This window comes from Glandiceps talaboti, chromosome 21, assembly GCF_964340395.1.
Source record: "Glandiceps talaboti chromosome 21, keGlaTala1.1, whole genome shotgun sequence".
In the NCBI taxonomy this organism is placed as follows: domain Eukaryota; kingdom Metazoa; phylum Hemichordata; class Enteropneusta; family Spengelidae; genus Glandiceps; species Glandiceps talaboti.
In genome coordinates this window covers 3275269-3289305 of record NC_135569.1, presented here as the reverse complement: position 1 = coordinate 3289305, position 14037 = coordinate 3275269, and the positions used below count along the sequence as shown (strand labels likewise).

At 35.1% G+C, this 14037-nt stretch overlaps 1 protein-coding gene across 1 annotated transcript in view; it reads right to left on the bottom strand.

Annotated features, from left to right (window-relative positions):
* LOC144451472 (uncharacterized) overlaps positions 1 to 8183 on the bottom strand; it is a 38568-nt gene extending 30385 nt beyond the window's left edge. The window contains exon 1 of the mRNA XM_078142316.1: positions 8048 to 8183. The gene's annotated coding sequence lies outside the window, so the exon portion shown is untranslated. The remainder of the gene's footprint in view (positions 1 to 8047) is intronic.
* Positions 8184 to 14037: the final 5854 nt, after the last annotated feature.

Here is a 14037-nt window from a genome sequence, read left to right as displayed (position 1 = left end):
ATAAAACCCTAACAATTTGATTAAAATATAACTGAATGATTCCCAATTCAAACTGCCGTCCCTGTTCATTAAGCAAAACGCCTATCTTTCAACCATCCCCTTTCCCTTCCTTTGTGACGCCAAAGTACAACATGAATAAAAATATTACACTGTGACTCGTATAGAACTGAAAGATTCCAATGCGAACGATCTACACGCCGCACAACTTGTACCAATTAGATAGAGTGTTCTTCCATCAACACAAAATCTGCTTCAATATTTTATATCAAAAGCAGCAATACAAAAGCGCAGATTTGGTAATCTGATTCATAAAAACTGAAGCATCGCATCATATGTCTAATGTACAACGATTGTAGCTGCTTATTCGTAATATGATTTGCATCTACGTTATATTATATTTATACTGTAGGCGCACGGGAAATAAAATAATGACTCTTGACATACCACATTCATGGTTCAGTACGTTCCACCATTGATGCCCCCAAAACAAGAAGAAAACCGATATCGAAAGTGTTGAATATGTAATATTTCAATTTCTTTAATAATATCGCCTAAAGCCAAATTCCTATGAATTTGGAGATGTGATTTGTACCGTGATTGTACATATAAGTTTTGTGATGTTCCTTATCTCTTCTTAGCCCTCGATTGTACGTGTAATTTGAATCAAATTTGAACAAAAATCGGAGACGGCGAGACCAGAGATGTCACTGAGCGAGGGACATTGGTTAGGGTTTTTCAGCTGATCAAATCTTCTTAATGGACCGTATTTCATATACATACAGGCGTGTAATTCATCATACAAGTAGTAAAGACATTGTTTGTGTCGCCGGGGATCTTTACATGGAATTAGAGACCCACGTACCTAGTTTCTTAGAAAAGAATGGATGGAAAGGAAAAATAATAAGGCATGATGCCCCGGCATGGAAGTCTCAGCACTTTGTGGTTATTGTGTGCTTGGAAAGAAGGGTAAACGTAGAACCACCGATGGCAAAATCTGACGCAAATGGGAAACGAGTCAACACTTCATCAAGGCTTTGTGTTGTTGTTGTTTTTTGAGTATTTTCTAGCAATATGTGATAACATTTTTGCCATTTTTCACCGCGTTGACTGCTGGGGTGACTAATCCGTTTGATTAGGCTCGATTTGCGGTAAATAAGGAATTAGCAAATCTCAAATAGGTAATTACTTTACGTATGTATGTATGTATGTATGTATGTATGTATGTATGTATGTATGTATGTATGTATGTATGTATGTATGTATGTATGTATGTATGTATGAACACGTCATCAATGGTAATTATATATATATATATATATATATATATATATATATATATATATATATATATTATACATATATATATTAAACTTTAACAAAGTGAGTAGCAATAAATCCTTCAATAAAAATACACCAGTAAATGCCCACGAAATGTCATTTTATCACACACCTACTATACCGTGCCACCGAATGTTAATTACCAGGTATTCTGACATTAACTACAGGGCATGTTTTCAAGTTAAACACACGTAACATATGTCATTTAGGAATAAACCATTGGAAATTCTTCAATAAGAACTAATGTGGCGAGAAAACGTCATCAGATTTATCCCCATCGCACAGTTTAAGGTTTATGACTATTGTAGTATACTTGAGGGAGACATTGTGGCCGACATTTCGGTAAAGAGCCCCGGGTTACTAATAATAATGTTCTAATTTTATTGCCATTGCTATGTCTTAGTAATACTGTAATGTAATTTTGTTTTATGGCTGATTGCCCCCGGCTGAGCACGATAAATTAGTGGCGTTCCTACTGTTTATGATTTGATGAATTTGTGATATTCAACTAACCTCAGCGGTTATTATTCATGAATACAATAATTGATTGAATATTTACAGTTTTAACTTCAAGAGTCAGAATCAAGAATATTTTGTTTTGTATAAACTATATTGGGGTATACTAGTGAAATGCCTGCATTACAGGCATGACTACTTTGATTTTAAAAGATAAAAAGGTACCGCGTGATTTAAATACTTTTGAATTTTGTTATGAACGCTCAACCAATCACTGAATACCGCTTCAGAAATTTGTTGTGAGTTGGCTTACACCCACACTAGTTATCTCAATTTGCGTGTATTGGGGTTTGTACTGGTTTACCCCCGTTAGTTTACTCCATTGGTTTACCTCCGTTAGTTTACTCCATTGGTTTACCTCCGCTAGTTTACTCCATTGGTTTACCTTCGTTAGTTTACCTCCGTCAGTTACCCTCCATTTGCTTGTCTTATGTTTTGTTCTGGTTTACGTCCGTTAGTTTACCTCCGTTTGTGTGTCTTCTATGTTATCCTGGTTTACGTCCGTTAGTTACCTCCGTTTTTGTGTCTTATGATTTATTGTGGTTTACCTCAGTGTTTGTGTCTTAGGTTTTATTGTGGTTTACCTCCGTTAGTTTGTCTCCGTTAGTTTACCTCCGTTAGTTTACCTCCGTTTGCCAATCTTGGCGTTTATCCTGGTTTAAAACATTTTCCGTTAGGGCTTGAACTCTAGAACAATGCATGCTGTCGAAGTAACGAGATTGTTATACATGCCAAACTAAGTATTTATTTTTATGTATTGAAGGAAAAACACAATACTGAGATGAATATTTGTTCCATACATTCTCGTTTGTTGCTATATACAGGGATGGTGAATCCCAAGTCAATTTAACATGACTATCCGCTGTAAGTTGTGTAACACTAGGGTGGCGCTGTATAGTATGTGCATTAAAATGTGTGTACGTGTGTTGTTTGTGTGTCTATGTACATGACACACACTTTTGGTAATGCCATGTACATATTTGGCAATGCGAGTAAATTGCCCAACGAAATCGGTATTACATTTTATGCATAATAGATTAACATTGTACACATTTCCGAAGCGTTTATCTATTTTCCGAGTCAATTGACGTTATCCAAACTGAACATGATGTCAGTCTCTAAACATGGTTTAAAGTTATAGAATATATCCTGACTTATTGTATAATATAATTATAAGTGTTGTCAATATACGTGTTTGTCAAATGTCATTTTACCCGGGTCAATTTTGTTGGATATTCATTACATTGAACATGTGAATAAAAGTATAACGATGTCGTAATTCACTTGCCAATTCGAATCATTTTACTCTGACTATATGTGCAAGGCGTATTGCAAATCACAACCTATTGGAAGGCTATAAAACAAAGAGATGAAATAAAACTCGTAAATAGTGTAGGTAAAAGTGTTGACAGATGATTAATAGAAGTTTAATTACAGTGACTTAATATGAATTAATGTATTTATAATTAAAATCGCAATACTTGTTTTATCATACTATGTATGTAAAGTGGCCGGGGAACGCGATCTTTCGAAATGAACTATCCATTGATATTCATAGGCATTGGCAATACATTATGATAACTGTGTGTGTTAAGACCTATTGTTACAATTTGCTAAGTATTTAAAAACCTGTTACCATGGCAATTGGAATTTAATTAAGATAACTGTCATGATATTGCCCCGAAAAAATGACATGGCGCCAAAAGATTAAGGTAATAAAATACAATATTAGAATTAGTGTTTTTTTAAAAGTTACTCAATTTTCAACGCGTTGTGACAAATTGTGACAGGAATGATTTTGGGAGATTAAGAAAATAGCTTAACTTTAATGTGATTACAATCTCAGACCACCTGACTTAAACTCAATCAAGAGTGACTAATCCATTAATTGATTAATTGCCCTTACATTACACGTCATTTCCTACCAAAAGAATGGGCTGTAGGTATGAGTGCGTGGATGTTGTTTGTTACGTGGTGTTGTCCTTCTTGTAACACGCGTACGTCCATGGATACATGTATGGTGAAATGCTACTTGTCACATGGTGTTGTCATTCTGGAAACATGTCTCTGACCCACCTCCCATACGTTTTTAGATTGAATACAAATTCCATGTATTGCATTTAACATTTGATATCGTGAGGTTTAGCTTTGAATGAGTTCCTGAATGATTTATTATCACAGCAAAGCTAAATGACGTCATAGGCATCTTTCAGATTTTCTACTTTTCTTACAGGCATTATGCATTAGACGGGCTATTAGCCATATAGCATGTTGGATGATGCTGTCCACCATTTTTCTTCCAAGATAACATTGTTGCCTTATCGCGATGTAGGGAATTCGATATTTATCACTAACTTATCATGAAAAGACGAAGACTATATTAAATTCTAAGTTGATATTAGCTATAGAATTTTTAGTTGTTCAAAGGAATCCGTTGATTACGACTGACACTTTTATTTAGTTCATTACTCTCGTAAATAATCTAAATAAAAACCCTGATAATCAAAATAAACCAAATGGAATTTCCTATAATACACCACGATGCGATGAACACCAGATTGTCATGGTCATTTTTCTTTTACAAATGAACCATTAAATTCACATAAAAGTCTTATTTATGGGTCGTATACAGCATATCTGATCGATCGGTAAACTCAAACTTGAACTATCTCCTGCAGGCACCTTCGTACGAATACAAGGTAAATGATAGGAGTATTGTATTATAAGGGCCACACATGTTCTGTGTGTGTGTGTGTGTGTGTGTGTGTGTGTGTGTGTGTGTGTGTGTGTGTGTCTGACTGCCTCTCTGTCTGTCTGTCTGTCTGTCTGTCTGTCTGTCTGTCTGTCTGTCTGTCTGTCTGTCTGTCTGTCTGTCTCTTTTCAAGTTTCTGCAGTTGCATTAAACTCTTTAACACGAGCATAAAGTATAGTATACCAGCATGTACATATAGTTAACATTCGGTCAATTCCCTTATCAGTCTATGTGGTTAATTACATCCCTAAATTTTCTGCTACATCTTTACCTCTATGGACTTACGTTTGAGTATTGCAAGATAATTAGCATGGGGAGGAAAGGTGTGAGAATCGACACAGCTCATGGTTTTTCAAATTACCGAAAGGCCGTTTTGGACTTGCAACAAACATTTTGAATCCCTGAACGATTCGCATTGATGTCTATGCAACCACAATCAAAATAACGTCATCACCGATAGCTAAATTTGCCTGCTCAGTATTATTCGAGCACAATTTTTATTTCATTTCTGAGGAATGCCTGTCGAGAATCTGACGGACTATCTTTTTAAGGGAGACAGATTAGCTCGTCTTCAATCGATTGCGAAATTTTCCATTCAACTTTATGACAATATGTTTCTATAGTACGGCAAAGTCATTCTAAGCATTTGCTGGTAATGATATCTTTTCCGTCGGGGATGTTCTTGTCACATCATACTATCTCCAATCAGTAGCTATATGCAGTAAGTACATATTTTTGTATTGAAATATTTTCTGAAATGTTTTATTTCACTGAGGAATTATTGTGAAACGAATATGATCGACATAGTTTGGCGTTTTACATACATGCACTTTCTAATATTGTTCACTGCTTTTCATTGAAAAGCAGAGGACTGGTGTTATCTATCAGTGAATTTCCTGCTGTCTAAAAAAGACCGACAATTTTACAGATTAGAACTGATGACTTTTAAATGCACGATTTGGAAGTGTAAAGCTTATTTGATAAATTCAATGAATATCCCTGTGTTCATTTAGTAGCACCGGAACAGTCTGTACATGTTAGGTATGTTTATGTCTGTTATAGAAAGGAAAACTATTGCAAAGACTTAAAAAAGATTTCAGTTTAAATCAATAATCTGACTGACATATTCGATGGAGTAGATGAAGATGCTTGTAATGAACGCGGTTTTAGGACTACTCCTAAGTACTACCTCGTGCCTCTAAATCTGAAAGTAGTAATAAGAACAAACCGATTCTCCAAAATAAAACTTCAAAGTATTTGTCATCTCCGACATTGTGTCCATAAGTAGATAGTTCATACGGATTAATCCGCTCTCTGGATTATCACTACAAATCTAGTTCCAACCCACGTGATTCACATAATCCAGTGCTTCAGAGTTGCCTTACCGCACTTAATGGTTTGGAGATATTGTCATGTAGGGGCAATCTTAAGTTTTGCATTCCATGAAAAAAAGGTAATGGCTAATATTTGAAAGAGAACATTCCTCTCAATCGTAGAATGTGCTAGTATCATTCATATTATCACAGTACACATTGAAAGAAGTCATTGTCTATACCACGGAACGTGAAACTAAACAAATTTAGAAGTTTTAATCAAGCTGTTGTTAGGCATTCTCAAGGCGTTTTTGATTAATATGTTTTTATGAATTGGGCATTTAGAACACGTAAAAGATGTCTCTTGAAGGCAAAGATCAATTTGTTGGGTTCTATCACAATACCACATGACATGGACTTACATTTAATCTCCATTTGCTTATTAGCTTTTGCGTACTCGTAAGAATCAGCAGATTATTGGAAAGAGAATTGCGTTCTTGTTTTTAGGGTAACCTAATCTCTGTACGCACTTTCCAGATTGAAGAAAGGTTATTATACAGTCCGACATGTTTTTAATATAAACCGTGGATATGAACGACAATCGGTAACATGTCGCGAGAGTTCACGAAGACATAGACAGGAACTAGCGGTAGACATTAAGTTATGGCACGACTGATATGAAGTTTGTCTTCCCCAATGTAATAACATTACTACTATGTTATTGTAAATGTCGCTATGAATTATGAATATCGATATTGCTAGATAAAGGGGACTTTAGGGGGTGGTTGTTAACATGCCCCCCCCCCCCGTCCGTGTTTCTTTCTACCTTCCCCATGTTCGTCTTGTTAGTTCAGAACTGTTTGTTTTATTCCCAGTTTCTGAACTCCTCTTTCTCTATCTGTTATCTTACAAAGCTCTCCGTATCTTCCATGTTTTCAATGACTGGATATACAAAGTGATTGTTAATTGTGTAGGCTTTAAATTGAATTCATGCTTTGATTAGTTCTCTGTTTAAACGCCAAGAAACAAGATAGTAAAAGAAGTAAATATTTAAAACCTTGTCTCAAGAGCATCCCGAGTTTTGTTTGGTTCATACCAGTGAATGAAATGCACTGTCACCGTAGTAATTCAACGTCCGAGGCTGGCACACTATATATTTGATAACGATTATCTTCCAAAGAAGTGAAAGATATTCTTAAAAGCGAACCCACAACGGACTAATATCTCTGTACTCCTATCATATCATGTTGCTATTGTATCATTCAATTTAGTTTTGACACACTCCAATATTTTGTTTGAATTTCTTGCCTATCTTTCCAAAGAAAGGCGTGCTTCATAACGGATGAAGTAAATTGAATTGCATTTTAGGTGATCGTATGTAAGGCCGTTGGATTACATTATGTAAAGCTGTCCTCACAAATTTCTTGTGAAATCAACGGATTATGTTTTAAAAGTCGAGATGAAGGGACTTCTATACAATGGAGTATCAACAACTGCCCCTAGATATAAAATTTGTATGTAAAATTCAATGCCATGCATGAGTTCGACGTTAATACATTATCACCTAGCATTGTATTTATCTTTCACTTGGAATTCATCTTCCTGTAAAGCTTTTAGCGACAAGTTTACAATGAAAAATTCAATTTTAAGAACGCGTATGTAACACTAAGTGTAGAGTGACAGTGAGTGGACACCTATTGAAACGTCAGCCGAATGAATATAGTCATGCCGAAAATGATTTACTCTGATAAGAAGCTGAGTTTTAACGTACACATTAGAGTGAACGGTAACATAGCATAGTCTCATCACAAATTATTCAAATATCAAAAGTCCCGAAGTAAGGAGGCAAATAAATACATTAATAAGGTAAATTAAGTAATAATTGCTCAACTTGCTAAATGAACTACAATAGAGTTAGAACAAGAAAAGCCAGATGGAACAAGAGCTTGAGCTAATGCAGGAAACGTTCGCAAATTAAAAAAAAAAACCTTTCTCCTCATCTACTTCACCGCTCGCTGAGTGTCACTTTCCCATCTTAAGTTATGGTTCAAGAACAGTATAGTAACAGAGAGAGTGATTGAAGATCATCTGCAAACAATGAAACAAATGCCAATTTTGAAAACCTTACCTTCTAAGTACAACGGCGTCTCTCCTTTCCTAGTTCACAGATTTATGTGGCAAGACGGGAAAAAATTTCAACGGCAAATGAAAATTAACTTCCAGCTGGTGTGTCTCTCTACTGCGCCCTGTGAATGAGAGTGGAATTCACACGCCTTATATACTTTGGAAAGAATCTCTGAGCAAGAAAATCTTATGACTAGTATAATTAGAATATGCTAATCAAACGAGGTATTAGCCAATCATTTCGTCCTATTTACCCACGCATAGCCATTCACAGAATCGGAAAACTTTCATTTATAAGTTGATATATTCACTTATGTTGGTCCATTGTGTAGAACCCCAAGGCGTTGGCCGCTCTGCTGACGTATGCACAGCTTTTACGAACGCCAATATAAACCGAGAACGTATAAAAAATGCCATTTCCGTCGTGGTAATAGCTGAGAGCTAGGTCGACTCAGTCGTACCTTATCACCACGGGAGTACATAAAGTCAGAAAATGAAAAATGTGATTTTTGTTCGTATAGAAACTACGTCACATAAATATGTCATCCAATGTAGAAAATTATTTAACCTTGTGAAGTCCAATCACCCAATTTTTATTTTTGAATCCAGCGGCACTTTTGAAAAAGCTTCCCGCATCACAGTGCCACAATGTAACAGAACTCATTTACATGTTTTGCTCATGTTAACGTTGAGCAATAATTTTAGTAATTCCATTGTGATGTATTCTAGCATTTCATTATAATCTTGGTGTTTTCGCTATATTAATGTATATCTATATTCATCGTGCGTAGTGGATTGATTGTAGTATTCATATTTTTCATAAATTTCTATGTGTTTGTTTGTTTGTTTGTTTGTTTGTTTGTTTGTTTGTTTGTTTATGTGTGTGTATGTGTGTATGTATGTATGCACATATATAAAAATACATATACACTGCAACTTCATATACATAATAGCAAATTTTGATAAATATCAAGTTTCTAAGAATGATATTTTGTGACCAAGGAACATGCTGCTATAGTAATCGAGACGCCCACTAAAGTTTAAAACAAATATATTTAATTGATTACAAATTTTTCTGCTTTCATACCTAAAGATCTGAGTTTGTTTCCCCATGAATGACCAGACACACTCTTCAAGTCGAAATTTGTGCTTTATGAATTCGATAAGGCAATAAAATAGCTTAACAACAACTACACTATATGGACAATGGCGAAAGACTAAATGAGACGCCATCTTTACTGCAACAGCATTGAGTCTATGACTAGAGGTAAAGTATTAGAATGCTGCATTATGGAGACAGACGTTAAAGCATCCGTAATATTAGTAGCTATTAGATAGAACAGGATATATTGCACACATATGGCAGATCTATGGACTGATTTAAATGCACTGGAACATACCATGTTACACGTTGTATGTATGTATGTATGTATGTATGTATGTATGTATGTATGTCAAGTCGAAGCAAGAGAAATGTAAGATGCAACCTTGTGTGTATCTGTTAAGTATAAAAATCTACAAATGTATGTTGTTTAATAGGTCATTTTCCGTCTCATTTAACCTTTTGCTTTATATGGTTGCTGACGTGATGATGCCAGTCCGAATTTTCGCTAATCGTTTACTTTTAGAGACAATTCAGATACATATATATATATATATATATATATATATATATATATATATATATATATATATATATATATATATATATATATATATATATATATATATATATATATATATATATATATATATATAAGGTTATAGTGCTCTCATTGCTTTATTTGTTTCAGACTTTCCGTTCTCTTCTTTCAAGTGACATCTTCAGCAAACCCTAAGCCATCAGAGTAATCTTTTGTTCAATTTGCAAGGGATTAGGAATGACTATAAGACTTTTGTAAACCAGAAATAGTTGTCTTATTTTGCTATCTTTAGTGTACGTGAATGACCAACAAATGAGCTATATACCATTTTAGTCCCCTGAGGGGAACTATTACAATGGGCTCCGTCAGTCAGTGCATACGTGTAATATCCATTTTCAGTCAAGCCTGGCACAAGGGTAACATATCATACCGGACATACGCACGTCGTTTTGTTTCGCAGCATATGCAGATTTGACCGAATGGTGGCCATATTTGTGGCTAAAATTATTAGCACTGCATTACTCAAAAACTATAATACATACCATTCAAGTGTCTCAGATGTGTGGTTTTTAATACCCTGACCTTTGACCTTCGGGGTAAGCTATCAAAACCTAGCCATTGCTTGCATATCACAGACAGTTATATTTGTTGCCACCTTTTTCTTCTAAATCATGCTGTTGGGGGGGGGGGGGGGCTGCTTTTCACGAAGACTTGTTCAAAGAGTAATAATTCTAATCTAAAGTAAAATACTGTCTTGTTAAGTGATATACACAGTTTTATTTTAACTTTGTAATACAAAGGTGGGCAGTTGGACCATATTAACTCTTCATATTAATTTGCCCATACGAACTTGGGTAATTTGATCATGTTAATTCGTGGCCAAACATTTGTTTCAATAAGACATCTACGATTGTTATTATTATTGTCATCATCATCATCATCATCATCAACATCATCATCATCATCATCATCATCATCATCATCATCATCATCAGCACCATCTCATTATCGTCGTCGTCGTCGTCGTCGTCGTCGTCATCATCATCATCATCATAACACCTTATATAACACATGATCATCTTGAAAAAATTGCTAACTAGTTATCCAGTTGACATGGATAGACAATACTTCATAGGAGAGCATACATACCATGAGACATTAATAGAACAAAATGTCCACTGTCGACATTTAGATCATGAATAGTCATTACATTGAAAGTAACGTTATAAGTATGATAACATTGAGAAGTTATTTTTATAATCAAAAATTGAAATTTGAATTCCTTGCAAAAGAATGTCTTCTGTCATTGTCAGTTTAGTTGACGTATACTTATATGCGCATACTAATGGCTTATCTTATCATTTTTATCGAATATTTGCATCGTCTTCCTAAAATAGGATTTAATTCTTTTGGCATGCATATCTCCACGGATTGCTATTCCTTGGCACAATGTAAAAGGAATTAATTTTGTCCAAGATGAAACATAATCGTTGAAAACTTTCTAAAAATATTTCGTAATCGTCAATCAAAAAGCGAATATAGCATTCATAACAGAATATCAAATTTTACATTAAAGTCATAACAACATTGAAATATGATTTCCTTGGTAAACAATTTCTTACTTCGTTGTCATGTTCCCGCTAGTCATTTTGTGAAAGCTTTATAGTACTTAGCTTGAAAATCTAGTCTAAAGGCTGTTGTTGATTGTTGGCCAAAAAAGAAGTGATAAGAAAAAGAGCTTTGTGGAATGACGCAATTTCATAAATTAAAAGACGCACAATTAGTCTAAGAGGATCTGGACTTGATGTGTGTCTAGCCAGTACCTGTGCATGTTTTCATACGATTTCTTTGCAGAACAAATGACCTCTGCGTTTTTTCCAATTACTTAATGACAACATACTGAGGTAGGAACAGGGAGGGAGAAAGCATTCATTGTAAATGGTATCTTTAAAAGGGTACACTGAACATACTGAACAGAGAACTGGCATTCATCAGCTAGGTGCAGTTAATAGCACAGACATTGTAATAAGGGGACATACTACTGCTTGAATATTAGACTATATTAGACTAAGATATTTTGTCTAGATCTGATGACCATTCGCTTGATTCGGGAGACTTATTGTTGTATTGTACAATGCACAGGAAGTGGAAGTATCCAACAAATCTGTTTTGTCTGCTTCGAAACCCCTTCAAAACAACCTTTATGCTTGTGATAAGTTGACATATTTAATTAGTTTGTGAGTTGTACCCAAGAGCATTATTGGATTGATTATTAGAATGGAATGCAATGACGTTCTCTTGTCGTCTGTATAATTCATGTAAATATGAATGTGAGATTAGAATTCAAAACTACCGGAAGACATTTATGATATCTTCCAATTCGAATTCCATGCATACATCTATTTAAATCTAAACTTCTGTAGACTGAGAAAATATACCTTTTTAGCCTCGAACGGAAGCGGCTAAGGGAATGATCAAACGGCCATGACGCCGTCCGACTATATCGTCATGAACTCCCCTAAGTTTGACACCCACAGCTCAATTTCAGCCAAATCTAGTACAATGTCAGACATTATAAGGATATATACAAATCACTTTATTTCACGACCTTGATCATAATTTGGCTGCACGGTGCCCCACATGCGTTCTTGAAGTTAGCATTTTCGACCATTACTCAAGAAGTTGAATATGAAAAGACTCGGGAGTCAAACATACAGTCCATTCAAATGTCTACATCAGTGTTATCGATCGTACGACTTCTACGAAGACATTGCCCATAACTTCCATTTTCAAAGTTAAATAGCAATTTACTTAATAAGTTTGACACATAGAGACTCTATTCAGATGTCTAAACCCATATTCTTAGAGGTAGGATTACTTCATTTTCAAGGTCACTTCTGATCTACATAATATCTTTAATGTTTCGTCCATAGTGTTAAATTCAAGCGAATCAATACCAAACTTATCCGATATAAGCTTCTAATGTGTCGCTAACCTATAAACTCGACCTTTGTATAAATGTAAAATATCATGTGGGGACATATGAACGTCTCTTTGCTTTGCAACATACGCAAATTTGACTGAATGGTGCCCGTGTTTATAGTTAAAGATCAATGTATATTGAATAACTTAAATACCGCAATACATAGAGACTTATTCAAGTGACTACCCCATATTATCTGATGTAAGCTTTCTTTTAAGACTTTGATCTTTGACCTTGATATTCAGGATCAATTATCAAAATGATTTTGTCTCCTTCTGTTTGCTTCCTATGGAATAATCTCCACCTAAAGTCGGCGACATTTGCCAATTGTGTGTTGAGTTCATACAACTGCCATAAAAACTGCTCTAATTCCTCGATCACCTCACATGAAGGTTTTCTCTCCTTTCTCAATCTTAAAATGTAATCTTAATTCCATCGTTACAAGCTAAAACAATTTCCAACAGCTCAATTAGGTCAGTAAATCAAATCGAATTCATTTTGGGGTCCGCACCCAAAGTCCAGCGCCCTCAATTAATCACGATTTTAACTTATTACTATACTATTTACAGACCCCTAATTGATATGTACATGTCTATTTGCTGGTATTAACAAATTCAGTTAATATATTATTGGTTGTCTGATCGACAAACTGTTTACACCTAGGGCAGATTTAATCTCATTTTGTATATATTCATCTGTTTAAACATGACCCCTCAGTGTACCAATTTGTTTGGGTGTAGAGTTTTACCTTAAGATCTATAACGTTGTAAACTTATAGACATACAACTTGTTAGGTCGATTTCTTAAGACGAGGACATCAGAGATGACAATAAGATATTTACATATGCTGAACAGTCTGTCACCATTTTAAAGAAATTAGCAGAAATCCTGCAAAAAACGGAATTAGCGACCGTTCTTTAATAGTCAATGTATAAATGTAATTTATTTAGCGTCGCTATGGCAAATCATCTATTGCCTGTCACCACCATATTATGAAAAGTAATGGTATTATTAATATAATAATATGTACTGCAAATCAGCCAGGGGTGACATCTACTACAAGTTAGCCAGGGGAGACTTGTCGTTTGCATATCGCCTGAACAACGATACATGAATAGCGTAGGGCGGTTGGTGGTCTGGCCTTCTATGTTCTCTAGTGGGCCATGTACCAAGTATGACCACATACGGTAACACCGTAATTAATTGCCAACAAATCATACCCCAACCAATTAAAGACTATAAGGCCCGTCAACAATTTAGTGAAACGAATTTCACAACAGCAAACTCTATACTATAAGAAATAAACATGAACAACTGGAAACTCGGCGACAACATTGACTTGGTAAGATAAGAAAGTGTAGCATCATA